General features: G+C 44.7%; 1 protein-coding gene across 1 annotated transcript in view; it reads right to left on the reverse strand.

Moving 5' to 3' along the window:
- FDXR (ferredoxin reductase) overlaps positions 1-16,315 on the reverse strand; it is a 414,311-nt gene that overhangs the window by 309,603 nt on the left and 88,393 nt on the right. The gene's annotated exons all lie outside the window — the stretch shown is intronic.

Below are 16,315 nucleotides of genomic sequence, written 5' to 3' on the forward strand. Positions count from 1 at the left end.
AGAAGGAGCTGTCCGAGAAGGAGCTGTCCGAGAAGGAACTGTCCGAGAAGGAGCTGTCCGAGAAGGAGCTGTCCGAGAAGGAGAAGGCCGAGAAGGAGAAGGCCGAGAAGGAGAAGGCCGAGAAGGAGAAGGCCGAGAAGGAGAAGGCCGAGAAGGAGAGGTCCATGGAGACTTGCAAGTAGAGGTCAGTGAAGATGCCCATGTAGCGGCGCATGGAGCGGTGCAAGTGCCCACAATGGTTGTTCTTCCAGAAGTAGGGGCACAGGAGGAAATTGACTTTGGAGCCGGGGTATCATGTCAGGAAGACGAAGCCACTCCTCCTGATGATTCATTTTCTCCCAGCTCCCCAGCAAGGAAAAGATCAAGGAGGGTGTGTAGAAGTTCCTCTTCAAGCCCCGCTCCATCAGATGATGATCTGGATCTAGATTGGCAACCATCTCTGACGTCTGAGAGGGAGGCACACCATGAGCTGCGAAAGGTATCACATGTTAAAAGGAAGGGCCCCGGAAAGCTCATACTTATGGATCCGAACGTCGGACTTGATGAAGTGATGCATTCTGATGTTGTTGAACAGGATGACAGCAATGACCTAGTCATCACACATGTCAGTCCAGCCACACCGGCCATGCAGCAGACAGACATTTATACCCTATCCCGACGTCATGCTGAGCGTGACCCTGGCGACGTGCCACTGGTAGTACCACCAACGCAGTCAAGTAGTACCACAAGTTCAACAAAACCTACAGCTCCCATATTTTCTCCCCAGAGGGGGACTCCATCCAGCTCGACTCCCTCAAGTAAGGTTGCTGCAATAATTGCACAACCCAGTAGATGTCTGCAAGGCTCATCCACCACTGCTTCATCTGGCATTGGCAGCAGTATCACCTCGTGCGGCAAAACCAGAAGTTTCCAGTCCCCAGTTTGGAACTTTTTTAGTGTCCATGAAAAGTATGATAACATAGCTGTTTGTTGCATTTGTAAGACTAGCGTTAGCCGTGGTAAGACTGGTACCAACTATGGAACCGGAGGCCAGATAGGTCATCTTGAAAGAAAGCACGCTGTCGAATGGTTTCCGCACCTAGCAAACGTCAAGGGAAAGCGATCCCAAAGGGCAAGTGGCCAAAATATACCCATAGTAGGTGTTTCATCTGAAGATGATGGGGAGGTAGAAGAAGCGTCAGACATGTGTCCGGTTGCACCCAGTACCCCTGGCAGCACCACACCCTCCGTAACACATAGCAGGCACACTGAGAGTCTGGGAGACACACCAATGCGGAAAATGTCAACACTGATCAGAAGTGGGTCGAAGAAGGCATCAGCATCATCCCGTAAATTTGTCCAGCGCACCATTTCAGCCATGTTCTCCTCAGATGCGCAATTTCAACGCAACCACCCAACTGTACGCCTGTATAACACTAAGCTGGCAAAAATGCTAGCGGTGGACCTTCTCCCTTTTTCGTTTGTCGAAGGTGTGGGTTTCCTTGAACTCGTGGCAACATTGGCCCCTAAATGGAAGGTTCCTAGCCGGTACTATTTTGCCAGGGTTGCTGTTCCAGCACTACACAAAGAGGTGCTTGAGTTGGTGGGGGCAGCTTTGCAGAAGAGTGCTGTTCACACTATACACCTGACAACAGACATGTGGACCAGCTGCCAAGCCCTTGATTACATGTGCATCACTGCACACTGGGTCTCTTTTTCAGGGGTTATAAAACAGATAAATGCAGGTGGTGACTTGGTCGAGATTTTTAAGGGTGCTCGTAAACATGCAACATTAGCCATGTTTGGCATGGAGAAAAGTCATACTGCAGTCAACATTTTGGCTGACTTTAACAAAAAGGTCTTGCAATGGCTGCGCCCAAGAAATTGCAAGGTTGGTTATGTTTCTACAGATAATGGCAGGAATGTAGTTAAGGCCATGGAGGACGGTTTCTATTTCAGAGTGCCGTGTTTGGCGCACTGTATCAACCTTGTTGTGCAAAATGTTTTGAAAAAAGAACTTGCAGTCGACAAAACACTGACCATCTGCAGAAGAATATGCACACATTTCAACCATTCTTTTAAGGCCCGGAAGGAGCTGAGGCGCAAGCAAAATGAACGTAGAATGCCAGTGAAAGCACTTATCCAGGAGGTGGCAACACGTTGGAACTCAACCTTCTACATTCTTGAGCGTCTGCATGAGCTGTTTCCAGTAGTCAATGAGTATTTCTACAACCTGGGTGGTGATACGACAGAAATGATGCTAGCGGTGGAGCAATGGCAGCTAGTTAAAAGCCTGACAGACATGCTTCGTCCTTTTGAGGTCTTCACGCGTGACGTCAGCAGGAAGGACTGTTCTTTGAGCAAAGCTATCCCATTGTTGCTGAAGCTCGAGCACCAAGTCAAGGTGGTGTCTTCACAATTAGAGGACGTTCGAAAGAACGAAGCACATGAGTTGGCGCAGAGATTATTACAACGCCTAGTTAGCAATGAACGGCTTGTAAATATCAAGAAACAACAGCACTACATTTGTGCTACTATTCTGGATCCACGTTACAAAAAGCCATTGTTTGGCAAAGTAATAATTCCTTTTGAAACATCGGATGTTACAGAGTACAAAGGTTGGCTAGCTCTCAGCCATTAGTTTTGAAAGAGAGCGGAAGGAAACTGTAGGAGAAGACAGTACTACTAGTGAATCAGCAGGCCATCAGGCGTCCCAAAAAAGCACTTCTGCATCTGTGCCTCTGGCAGAAGTGAGTGACTTTCCCTCTGAGCCGTTAACCACACCAGCAACCGTATCATCTGCACCAGGCCCAGGCGATATGTCTGAAGCGGGTTGGCTAACTCAGCTAGGGTTTCCTTGTCCTAGAAAGGACACAGAAGTGCAAAGTACAGGAATCCGGGAGGACATTCTTTCAATGGTGCAAGCCTATCTGGATGACTCAACAGAGGTCAATATTACTGAGGACCCATTGGCGTATTGGCATGGGAAAAGAAAAATATGGCGAGAGCTCACCAACCTGGCTATCAATTACTTGTCTTGCCCACTCGCAAGCGTGTCCTCAGAACGTGTTTTTAGTTCTGCTGGTGGCATTTTGACTTCCAAAAGGTCCCGCCTCTTGCCCGCAAATGTGGAGCGGCTCACCTTGATAAAGATGAACCAGCACTTCATACCACCAGATTACAGAGTACGAGAATCCACGCAGGAAGAAGAGGACACCGACCTACCTGAGGAAAGTTCTCCTCAGTTACCAGAAGTAACCCCGACTGATGATTTAGCAGAGTATGAGGACGAGTTCTGCTTCCCTGACAGCGAGTTCTGAAAATGAACCAATCATTCATTAATTGTAATTAGTCCTCCTTATTCACTTTTATTCCTGTGTGTCTGTCTTTCTTTAGCAAGTGCTTCATCACATTCCCAACAAAACTGTAATCAACCAATAAAACAACAAGCCCATCAACAGAACTGTCTTGATTTTGATGCCGCAGCATTCCTCAGGTTCACAACAGTTAGTTGACAAGAACTCAGTCCTGGTCGTCTATCCTGAGTCCTCCTCCTCCAGACTCACCCTATCCATTACCCATAATGCTGATGCCTGGATTCTGCACAATGAAGAAACTTACGTTGACGAGTCCCCCACTGTGAATTCCAGGTGGAGCCAGCCCTCAAACACAAATTACAGGTAAGATAAGCGTTTGGATGGGAGGTAGTATAATGGAGTATTCGGAGAGGCGAGAGAGTGACAGTGGTACTAGCAGTAAAGTCCTAGGGCTCTTGAATTAACAAACTCTGTGACAGGCATTTACTTAGGAAAACATTTGGCCTATTGCACGTGAACGTGTAGGCGTTATTATTGCTCGCTTGCCTGTCTCAGGGGTGCTGTCTCTGGGGCTTCTAGGTTTTTGGGTTGTGTGAGCACCGCTGCCACATTTCTAATGTTGATTGCTTTTGTTTTGCAGAAAATCCACGCCGGGAAACTCCAGTTGGGGCCCTGCTGCAGAACGCCTTAGGACACTGTGAATTCCAGGTGGAGCCAGCCCTCAAACACAAATTACAGGTAAGATAAGCGTTTGGATGGGAGGTAGTATAATGGAGTATTCGGAGAGGCGAGAGAGTGACAGTAGTACTAGCAGTAAAGTCCTAGGGCTCTTGAATTAACAAACTCTGTGACAGGCATTTACTTAGGAAAACATTTGGCCTATTGCACGTGAACGTGTAGGCGTTATTATTGCTCGCTTGCCTGTCTCAGGGGTGCTGTCTCTGGGGCTTCTAGGTTTTTGGGTTGTGTGAGCACCGCTGCCACATTTCTAATGTTGATTGCTTTTGTTTTGCAGAAAATCCACGCCGGGAAACTCCAGTTGGGGCCCTGCTGCAGAACGCTTTAGGACTCTGTGAATTCCAGGTGGAGCCAGCCCTCAAACACAAATTACAGGTAAGATAAGCGTTTGGATGGGAGGTAGTATAATGGAGTGTTCGGAGAGGCGAGAGAGTGACAGTGGTACGAGCAGTAAAGTACTAGGGCTCTTGAATTAAACTCTGTGACAGGCATTTACTTTGGAAAACATTTGGCCTATTGCACGTGAACCAACACGATGACAGTGTTCAGTTAAATGAACTTACTGCAAAACCACCACCCACCAAGCTCAAAAGTAGTAAAAAAACAGGTATGCTCAGATAAAGTTTGAAAAAGTATATTTATATCCCTAACAAAATAATCTCCCGCAAGACCCTCCCTAACCCCAACAAATAAATAGTCCTTCAAAAGTCCCCAAACAACCCAACTCCCAATTCCCACCCCCCAAAAGTCTCTAAAAAAGGGGCAAGGGACACTCTAGGGATGCAAGCTGTTAAGTTTGGCCTCCAGGGCATCATGCCTTAGGGCCAGGGCATCATACTTCTCCTGGAGGATGGCTTAATCTAGGCGGAGGCCCTCCACCACATTCTGATATTTGTTCCATTTCTGGACCTCCGCCTCTAGGTCGGACACTCTGCGGAGTGCACGGCGCAAGCGACCCTTAACAGTACTGCGAGGTGCAGCTTTTGCTGCTCGGCGGTGGTGTCTTCCAGCACGGCTCCGGTTCGCTGGAGCACTGCGCTTACCGGCAGAACGTGGGGTCACGGAGGAGGATGTAGATGTTAGATTTGATGCACTGGAGTGCGTGTCGTCCCCCTCCAGTTCCACCAGCCGCCGATATTCGGCAACAGTTGCTTCCAGCCTCCGTTGCCGGGCCAGTACAGCCAGCATACTCCTCGTCGGTTTTGAGGTTTTAGTATTGCCAACTATATGAAGAAAGAAAGACATAATATGTAACCAATGCTCTTTAAGAATATGATTAACACAAAATAATTCAGCAGGAAGTTGTGTCACAGTACAACTAGCAACTAGCCAGAGCAGTACAAAACTATTCAGGCCAGTATCATGGGCGTCCGCAGGGAGGGGCAAGGGGGGCGCTTGAATCACCATTTCCCTTCCCACAACTCACTTGTATCCTTGGTTTGATGCTCTTTCATATGAAAGAGATCTGGCAGAAGCCCAGGCGATATGTCTGTTTCCCTCTCTCTCTCTCTCTCTGTCTCCCTCTTTATGTCTCCCTGTGTCTCCCTCTACCTCGCTGTCTCTCTCTCTCTGTCTCCCTCCCTGACCCTCCCTCTGGCTCCCTCCCTCTCTCTCTCTCCTTCTGTCTTCCTCTCTCTCTGTCTCTGCCTCTATCTGTCTGTCGGTCCCAGCCTGCTGTAATTACCATATTGTAATTTGTCACTGGGCCACCACTGGATACACATCATATCCTATCTAAGAGTCAGATAGTACCATGATCCAGCTTACCTGTACTCGCCACCGCCACTGTCTCCTTCCTCACAGTCTGTACTTCTTGCTCTTGGTCCGACTCCTCTAGCGCCGCCTCCTCCCCAGATTGATCCTCGGACTCCGAGTCAATGATGACCACCACATCCGAGCTGGCCCCGCCACCAGATGTTCCACCTACAAAGTAGATTTAAGAATGTTAGATTACACCACTCCACTAGTATTTGGTCTATGAATGAAAAAATGTGAAAACAACAGAAAAATTAATTGACTGTCTACTCTAGTCTAAAGTAAAAATGTCCCTCCTTCCAGGGAAAGCTGTTGTCTTGCTTCATTTTTTTGTCACAATTGTTGAATGCTTGCTTAATTTTAACACACACTATTTTTCTCAGAACAGACAGAAACTGGACTTCTAAGGACAAGAGCAACATCAACTTCTAACCAGGTGAAAGCTCGGCTCGACCACAAGAAATGTGTTCCAATCCATTACTCATCAACTCAGCACCAAGCACTTTTCCATTTCCAACTAACTTTATTTTAATATATGTGTTTACTTAAACTTTTAATAAAGCTTTTAAACTTGAATAGACTCTGTGGTTTTTAGTCCTCCAGACTAGAGTGACTGAGCGAAAAGTTTTGCAATTTTTGCAAGGAGGAGTCCGTGCCGCTGACACTACCAGGTTTATTTATACAGTGTGCCAAACACGCCACTCTGAAATATTATTACTCTGGTCTTTGGTGTCCATAGTTCGGTTTGTGGAGAATTGTCCCTGCAACAGTAGGATTATTGATTTTGCTCCTATCTAAACACTATTTCGAAACAATTAAATTAGGAATGCTTGGACAACAATAGGTCCTCTATATTTAAATGAAAACTTACTGGGGCCAGCAAAGGAGCACTCGCCGCCCTGGCCTGCATCCTCCTCCTTTGGAGCCACTGCATCCGATTTTTCGGTCCGCTTGCCCCTGGGCGGACCTGACGTACAACATGAAAGAATTAACAGAAAACATTGATGATTGCTGCTTGCCGATGTCCTTGTCAACCAAATCAAACATTTAGAAAGAACAAGAACCTACTATTTCATCCAAAAAGAGAGCTACAAAGGAAGGACTGCACCTGAGCCTCTACTCTAGGGGCAGATTTACAAGCCCCTTGCAGCTCTTTTGCTCCATTCTTGCGTCAATTTTGTGACGCAGCGCCACAACAAGAGAGGCGCCATGGTGTGGCGTATATTAACAACGTGACGCATATGGGAGATGCATCCCATTCTAAAGCCCTGCGCCATTAGGGAGCATTCCAGCGCAAGGGAGGGCGTTCCTGCGCAGGAACGCATGCTAAAAGTGGCTATGGGGAATATATAAAATTTCAATCAGTCATTTAGGACAATGATGCGTCACTGAAACCCTGCGCCTGCATGAAGCAGACTTACGGCTTGACGCAGCATTGCTGGAGCTGCGCCATCGTTGCAACGCAACTCCATCAATGAGCCGCCTTTACGGCACCGATGCGTAACGCTTCGGTGACGTTTTGGGACCATGGTGTGCCGCATTGTAAATACGGCGCACCATGGGTGGTGCTGGCGTGCCGCACACTTTGCAGGGATGCGCAGGTAATTGCTAATCTGACACTTAGGGGCATACTTACGAGTTCTGAGCTGGACACCTCCAGATGTGCACCAGAACAAATGCGTAACGCAAAACTAACCTTGCGTCACGGCAGATGCGCCGCTATTACAATGCGGCAAACCCTGGCGCAAGGGTAGGCAGATGCGTGACGCATCTCGTGACGAAAGAGGGGCGCATCTCTAGAGTCGCGTCGCGGGCGCGATGCAACTATAGCAGTGCTCAGGGCTGCCCAATACTCAACATACCGCATCAGTCCTTACGCCTGCTTCAAGCAAGCAGGCATAAAGAATTGACATAGCAGCGTCGCGGAAGTGCCTGCGTTAAATCTTGTAGATTTCACACAGGCACTTTTGCGAGGCACACATCTGCCTGACCGCCCCCCCCCCCCCCCACCCCCCCCTTGCGTGGGAACGCACCCATTGTGGCGCAGGGCCAGGCCTTCACGTGGCGCATCTCCTTAGATGGATCACGTTGTACATGACTCGCAGGGATGCGCCACGTTTACGTCGCTGTGCGTCAGGTAAGGCAGTGTAAACTTGGAACAAGGGGCTTGTAAATCTGCCCCTTTGTGTCTAGCATTACGCAGTTCTGTAAAATACACTCATACATTACTCAGCCCAATTAAATGAACACAAAATAGAAAACAAATTAGCAGTGGCACCGGCACAGAGAAGGAGAACAGTGCACCTGAAATGCACAGAAGATTTTGAAATATTAATTTACCTCTCTTATCAATGTAATCACCAGCAGCATTATTGCTCTTTGTAAAAAAATTAAAGCAAACATTTGCAATATAACACAGTCACACAGAGCAGGAGAAAAAACAGAGTAGTGAGTGATGAAAAAATTGCTACTACTACATACCAAGCCCGGGGACCTCCACTCCCAGCACGTCTAGCAGGTCACGCTCTCGGTCCAGGATATCGGTCCAGCGGTGGGTGACTTGATTGTAGGTGCGCTGGACCCCCGTGATCTTAAAAAGGGCCCGGCACACCTGCCCCCACCGCTTCCGTCGCTCCTGGCTGTTGGTGTAACCAGCAGCGATCCTGCCGCCTGCCGTGATGGTCCTGGGGAGACGGCGCTGCACATAAAAAACAAGTGCGCCCACCTCCTCAGGGCTGAAGATCTCCCGGGGCACCACCATTTCCGCCCTCAAGCGACCACACGGGAGCCGGGCACGGGCTGCGGTGCCCGTCTTGGGCAGCTTGACAGCTGTCTTGACCATGTTCTGGGCAGGTGTTAGCAGTAAAGAAGAGACAAAATGAAAAAGAATAAGAGTAGGGAAGAAGGAAATAAAAGTTTAAAAAAGTAGTTGAAAAGTAAACAAAAGTAGCCTAAAACACAAAAATATAGATCTAGAAAAATAGAGGGATAGAAAATAAGTTAAATAGATCAAAAAAATATTAAAACAAGCAAAGGATGGCAGAGATATACAGAGGATAGAAACACCATACCCAGACACATAGGAATGAATGAAAAACAAGATGGCGGCCCGATCACGTGCGCGTAAGTAAGTTCGCACGCGATTTCTCTCGCGAACTCGTGCGAACTTGCATTCGCAAGGCGCGCATTGCGCGAGATTACACATAGCGGGCGGAAACGGAAATACGTCACGCAAACAAAATGGCGGCGCCCATACTCAACCTTGGGGTAACTCGCACGAGTTCGCGGCTTCCACGGGCGAGTTCGCACTACGCCGCGCCTCGCGAATAGGGCGAAATTACCGAAAAACGAGTTTTGCAAAAGCAAAACCAACGAGCAGGTGCAAAAGTTCGAGCTCATCATTTGTAACCATTTACCTGTAGTGCTTCCTGAAGGGGCCCTCCAGAATCCGGTTGCCTACTTGCAACTATTGTGTGACCCTGCTCTGACAGTCACAGAATAGTTACAAGTATGCCATTGCATCCTGTTAAAAAAAATTTACATTGCATTTGCAACAAAAAGGAAAGGGAGCAGACAAGCAGGTGCCAGCCTTCATTAATGTCTGTTGGGGCAGGGCAGGTGTTGTTGTTTGCAAAACTTAAAGCACTTAGCAGGTGTGCACTCACTGGTCAATCAGAGGGTGTTGTGATGACACCGAGGGTGGCATGGGTGTGCCAGCCAGAGGGTGGCATGGGTGAACCAGAGTGCCAGTGTTGACAGAGGATGGCAGTGCTTTGCTTTGCCCCAATAATGTACACTGGTGAACCAGAGGGTGCTGTGATGACACAGAGGGTGACATGGGTGAGCCAGAGGGTGGCATGGGTGACCAAAGAGAGTGCCAGTGGTGACAGAGGGTGGCAGTGATGAAGAAAGCCTTGCAAACAGGCTGGGCACGTAGAAACAACAAGTTCGCAAAACTGGCGACCCGACAAGTAAGTTCGCAATTTGCGAAATTGTACAAAACCCTCGCGAACTTGCAGAAACCCGTGCGAACACACACACCCCCAAAAAATACGCAAATCCGCGGATTTCGCGGAGTTTCGCAATCCGCAAATACGCAAATCCGCAAATTCGCGGATTGCGAATCCGCAAAATCCGCCCATGCTGCATTAGCAAAACCGCACAGAACATGGACTTACTCTCTAATTTACCTGTATATGCTGATATGGTGCTAATGCATTAAAAGGAATTTGCTTTGACTTGTTGAAGTACCTTTACCTGGTTTATGCCAACTAGACCTTAATGCCATTTTGTTCACTGTTCATTATTTATGCAGTATAGTCAAGCAGAGTCATGTTTATTTCCATTGTTGCTGTTCTTGAAGAAAACTTTCCAACATGGACACAGTCATGTTGCCGTTTCTCAAGGCCCTTCCTATAGCTTACTATACTGCATTCATTCACAATAGTTGGATGGTTTTTTTTCTAATTAGTTTGTCCTGCCATCTCCGGATGACACTGGCATAGAGTGGGCAGAATCAATATTCATGTAGCGGGATAGTACTTAGATGGGAAAGCAATATGAAGTTTATTAGAACTGTGATATGATTTGCTAATAGTGTGATTATTTTCACCGGTGCTCATACCATGATGATTTTACGGAAACTAAGGCTTTCCTATGAGAAATAACTACATAAACCCCAGGTAGGGGGATGAGTCAGACGATTTCCTGAAGCTACTAGGGATGCAGCTCAATTACTTATTGATTTTTCTGCCCATTGAAACGTAGATTATTTTTTAGTTCCACTCATATTTCTGTATTGTCCTATTAATGAGAGCCTTCATGGCATTGATTCTTTATTCATCTTCACCTTATAATTTCTGCATTGTAATAAATCATTGTAAATGTCTGTCTCTGCCCCAGAGGTCACTTACTGAGTCTGTCCTTACTTAATTGGTTGGATTTTTTAGATGCTGACTTGTGCCTCCTCTCAGGACACATTTCTTCATAAAAATTAGGTTTAGCACCACCCCCGACTAATCCATCAATGGGTGTGAAATTAAGGTTACTTTTGGGAGTAAAAAAAATAGGGGTTACCTGCCCAGACATCATTTATTCACACACCCAGCCACAATCCCCCCAAATATTATTTTCAGTAAGTAGTGTAAAGGTTTAATACAAATGTGTGCTTAACATTATGAAAATGTCTGCACTTAAACGAAAAGACTGCACTTGTCAGAACTGTATTTTCCTGAGCTCGACTCACCTATGCCTCAATTAGGCCTTAATCCATCTTGGATTTCAACACAGTCATGTGTTTTTATTGCTCTGTTCACCGCACGTAACCAAAATGTTCACTATGGAATGCTCTGTATTGACATGCTATTCTCAAGAATTAACACTGAAGCCTTTTGCTACATTCAAGGGTATCCCTGCAATAGCACTGCAATTCTATTGTTTTCTTTTTTTTTACTAGATTTGAACTGCGACATCAGATGACTATAGATATGAATAAGGCACATTAATATTCAGTTAGAGGATAGTGCTGCGATGTTGGTTATGTGACGTTATAAATTCTGCATTGTGAATCGTTTGACTTTGCTCACCTTATGTGGTTTGTCTCACACTTCAGACTTAGAATATTTTTGCCTTGACTTTATGTCATTGCATTGCCGCATTTAATAAAACCTTATGCTAATTCCTTCTATTGATTATTATGCATCTTGACTAATCATTAGTTTGCCTTCTGTATTACACCTCAAATTATTTCATTAAACCTTCATGGTCTACAATTTATTATTGACTCCAGAGGATTTCTTTCCTTTAAATGCTAATTATTTCAATTATGTGTGAGTGCCATTAGGGACACATAGTCTCACACAGGCTTAAGGTTTCACACCGTCGCGATCCAACGTAGGCGGTTTATCTTCATTATCTGATTAGATAGCATCAACAGTAGTAGATGTATTGATTTTACTAATGCTTGGTAGTCCAATTTTTTTTAAACACGTTATGGCTAAAATCTATTTTATTGAGTTTACAAAGTAGAATGACAAGCAATGCACCATCAGGGCATAGCCACCACAGGCCCACCCAGAGATACCAACTGCATGAGTAAACAGTGAAAACAAACTTACCCCAAAGACCCCCTGGCTCCTCCCTCCCTCCTACTCACTCCTTGTGTCCCAGTAAGTCCCCAGCCATATCCTCCCGTATTTGCTAGTGCCCGGCTGTCTTGTATATTTGGGCTGCTGGAGCTGACAGGCGCAGCTTTATGAGGTATTTGGGGCAAGTCGGTTTGCAGAATTCAGCTGAAAGCAGCTCTGTGAACGGAGTTCATATCGCATGACTGAGTCTGATGTATGGGTCATGGAGAGGGCCATCTGCTCCGTGCCTAACATGCGTCATAGGCTATGCAACCAGCTCATGTGTGTGGGACTTTGTCTGTGTAATAGTAAGGCAATGCCGAGGGGAAGACAAATATGCTCTCCTCGCTGCGATCTTAAGGCGGAAAAGTCAGAGCACTGAAGAGCCCCAATATGATGTAGGCTGGAAAGAATGGTAACTGCATTTCAGAGTACACGTCTATATCCGCTAAGACAACATCCTAATCTGGTGTGAGCTTCAGGCAAGCACAAAGCAAGTGTAAAATAGAGTCCAGTCTGGCCAGTGTGAGATACCAACATGTCGCAATCCTGGTGGCAGTTTGCATGCTCGAGGTGTTAGTAGCTGTGTAAAGGGCACAGTGATGTATGTCTTTCCACTCTTTGTGTGTGTGTAAAAGCTCTTGTTCACAGCGTGTCTGTCTCGCTCATGTATCCTATGTTGTTGGGGGGGGGGGGGTTCAGGAAAGAGGGCCGTAAAGTTCAAGGATTGTGCGTCTGTCGTTATTTTTTAGACGTTGCCATTTTTCAAACATGGTGAGTGGTTTCCAGCTCCCTCCCATATCCTGGGGTGAGTGACCCAATGTCAGATCTGCGGGTAATGAAAGCACTCCGACTCGCGGATGACATACGTGATTTTCAATTGCTTGAAGGGAATGCCTGATACAACTACAGCCCAATAGACTCATAGCCGACCCGTGTCAGCCTGGAAGGTGTTGTAAATATAATCCTTGCTTATTCATAGTTCTAATTAGCCCTTCTTTTATGTTCACATCCAGCTGTTCTATGTAGAACCCACAAATGTTCTTATGTATGTCATCAAGGATGGGGGATTCCAGATTTGCCAGTTGAAGTCTAGTCAGCTGGAGAGATGTAGCATTAACTTCTACTCTAGTCATTAAACCTTTTTACTAATCTTTAAGAAGCTTATCAAGAGCATTATTTTACTTACAACATTTGGCGACTATTTTTGAAGTTCTGACCACACAAAGAAGAACATTTTCAACAGAAATACTTTTTAAGGAGAAGTAGATGGACGTTACATCGAGGGAAAAATTAAGAACCCACCGAGTCTTGCTGCTTCTGTTGTGGAACTGAGCAGAGGTAAACTGACCGAGTGAAGAATTATAGAAGCTGTTTCCAGCGTTTTTCGTGAGCTGCGGTGATGTCATCCATCTATCCATTGGTATCCAGGTCGGATCTAGGCGGTGACGTATGAAATGCAACAATCGCGGTAAGAGCTGTGCTATTGTTATCATTCAAAGCGTTGCCAGGAGGTGACGTTTTCACTACAGCACGCGATCAATGCGCAGGAGTTTATGCATCAGATGAGTGTCGTCACCATGTGATAACCTCAGGCGTGTAATTACGAAAGACGTAGTCGGCCATTTTAAAGAAACGGAAACACTTCCGGTTGCTTGAAAGTTGTCATAGCAACGACAGAAAGAAAACGGAGGCAGCAAAGCGAACAGAAGGAAAAATAATTATCGAAAAATATTAAGCGTGCATTATCTCGGTGACACGCGCACCTGTTGGTTTGTACTTTGTTAAATTAATTGTTTTGTTTCCAAGAGTTAGAGCACAGAAGAAGATAAATCGGTGATACACTCACCTCTAAACCTGGAAGTGTATTACACATGATATTGAGTTAAAACCACATCAGTAATGCACTCACTTTAAAAACTGAACTTTGATCCCAATATATATTAACAAATGTTAACAGTGACTTGGTTATTACTGTCTGCTGATTAATTTATTTACTTACTCATAACTCATAAGGCTAGACTATTAAAACTAACAATATTATAACAAAAAGTGTATAGAAATATATATATAGATTTCATGTATATGTATTCATTTAAATTTAATTTGTGCTGTAAACAAAATACTCATTTAGTGTCATGGCTCAACAAGTTAATGTAGCTCTTCCACCACAATTTATGAGCGAACCTGGTAATCCAACAATTAATTGGGAAGACTGGATTGTAATGTTCGATAATTACATTGAGGCCTTAGATGGTCAAGAGTTTTCAGCGAAAAGGAAAAAAGCGTTACTACTGTCTCCTCTTGGTAAAGAAGGACAACGAATATTCAAGTATCTTCCACAAGTTCTAGAATCTGGAAGTGTATCAGACTTGGATGAATACAAGGAGGCAGTGTTAAGATTAGAAACAAGATTTGCGAAAGAGGAAAACATAGTCATGAACAGATTCAAATTTTATAAAAATAAACAGAGAAATGAAGTGTCGATAGATGACTTTGTAGCCCGGTGGCGTGAGTGGTCTATAAAATGCAAATTTGGTCAGATAGCAGACGAATTAATTTGTGATGAATTAATTGTTCAGTGCAACAACAGGAAGATCCAGGAAAGACTCTGGGCTGCAAACAATCCTTCATTAAAATTGGCAATTGAATTGGCAAAAGTAGTGGAGGAGTCTGAGAGGTGTATGAAGGAACTAAAGAAAGATAGTACTCAACAAGAAATATCAGAGGTTTCTGTGAAAAATTGGAACGAGAGTTCAAATAGTGATGAGGGTGCAGTAGGTTTCGTGAAGCAAAGAGGGAATAATTTTCAAAAGAAAACTTATATTGCAAGAGGACAAAACAGAATTTGTAACAGGTGTGGTAGCAATGCTCACTCTGCTGAATTTAAATTTTGTTTCGCAAATAATAAGGAATGCTTGAAATGTGGGAAATTGGGGCATTTCACAAAAATGTGCAAAAGCAAGGTAAAAGGGAAAGTTGCGTATGTAGAAGATGGCAACCTCGAGATCAAAAGAGAGACAAATAAGATACTAGTGGTTGGTGAGGAAGAAATCAACACTGTTAATGAAAAGAGGGAGAAGAGGCCAAAAGCGGAATTCATTATAGATGGTCACATTATTATTCTCATGGTGGACACAGGTTCGAAGTGGACTATAAGTTTAGAATGTTTGTTCAAAGACATATTGGGAACCAAACTATTATCTGAGAGTGATATAAATCCCACTGGTTATCAGAGGGAAAGTATAGAGGTTATAGGTTACTTTGATAGTAACATTTGCTTCAAACATCGATCAACGTATTGTAAAGTGTATATCTCAAAAGATGGTCCGGCAATTTTGGGGTGGATGCACCGATATGATCTGAACATTAGAGTGAATCTGAGGGCAGATGTTAAGGTCATGGTGGTGGAAGATCAAGACATCACTGAAATTCTGGAAAATGCTAAAAGTGTTTTCAAAGAGGAATTTGGGGAACTGAAGGGAAATGTGCCCATGATTATTTTAAAAGAAAATTCCATACCTATACAGCACAAGGTCAGAAGAGTACCTTTAGTGGTAAGGGAGGAAGTCAAGAAAGTCATTGAAGAAATGCTTCAGGGAGGAGTAATTGAACCGGTAGAAGCTTCCAGCTGGATTTCTCCGGTTGCGATTACGCAGAAGGCAGATAAAAATATAAGATTCGGTGTTGACCTCAGATCCTTGAATAAATGTGTAGTAGCAGATGTTTTCCCCTGCCTAACATAGGTGAATTGGTTACCACCTTACAAGGTGCTAAATTTTTCACAAAACTGGACTTAAAAAGTACCTATCATCAAGTACATTTACATCAAGAATCAAAACACTTAACAGCATTCATTACCAGCGAGGGCACTTTTCAGTTTACGAGGTTACCTTTTGGTCTAATTTCTGCGGCCAGTGTATTTCAGAGGATGGTCACGGAAATTTAAGGGGATCAAAAAAGCTATTTTCTTTCAAGATGACATACTTATTTTTGGGAAAAATATTGCTGAGACACTTACTTGTGTTTTGAATAGACTTCAAGAAGCAGGGTTGACACTAAGGAAGGAAAAATGTCTGTTTCTAGTTGAGGAGATAGAATACCTGGGTTATGGTATATCGGCTGAGGGCATCAAACCTAAGAGAAATCTGTTAGAAGCAATTGAGTTGGCTCCATATCCATCAGATAAAGATCAATTGAGATCCTTTATCGGTCTCATAGAATTTTATGCAAAGTTTGTGAAGATTTTTTCTGAGAAGACAGCAGTTTTAAGAAGTTTGTTGAAAAAAGGGGTGAAATTTGTTTGGGAGGAGGAGCATATGGTTTGCTTCAAGAATATTAAAAAGGAACTGTGTGAGGCCAAAGTCTTAACACCGTTTGATATAAAGCTTACATCAAGTT

Source organism: Lissotriton helveticus, chromosome 7, assembly GCF_964261635.1.
Source record: "Lissotriton helveticus chromosome 7, aLisHel1.1, whole genome shotgun sequence".
NCBI lineage: Eukaryota > Metazoa > Chordata > Amphibia > Caudata > Salamandridae > Lissotriton > Lissotriton helveticus.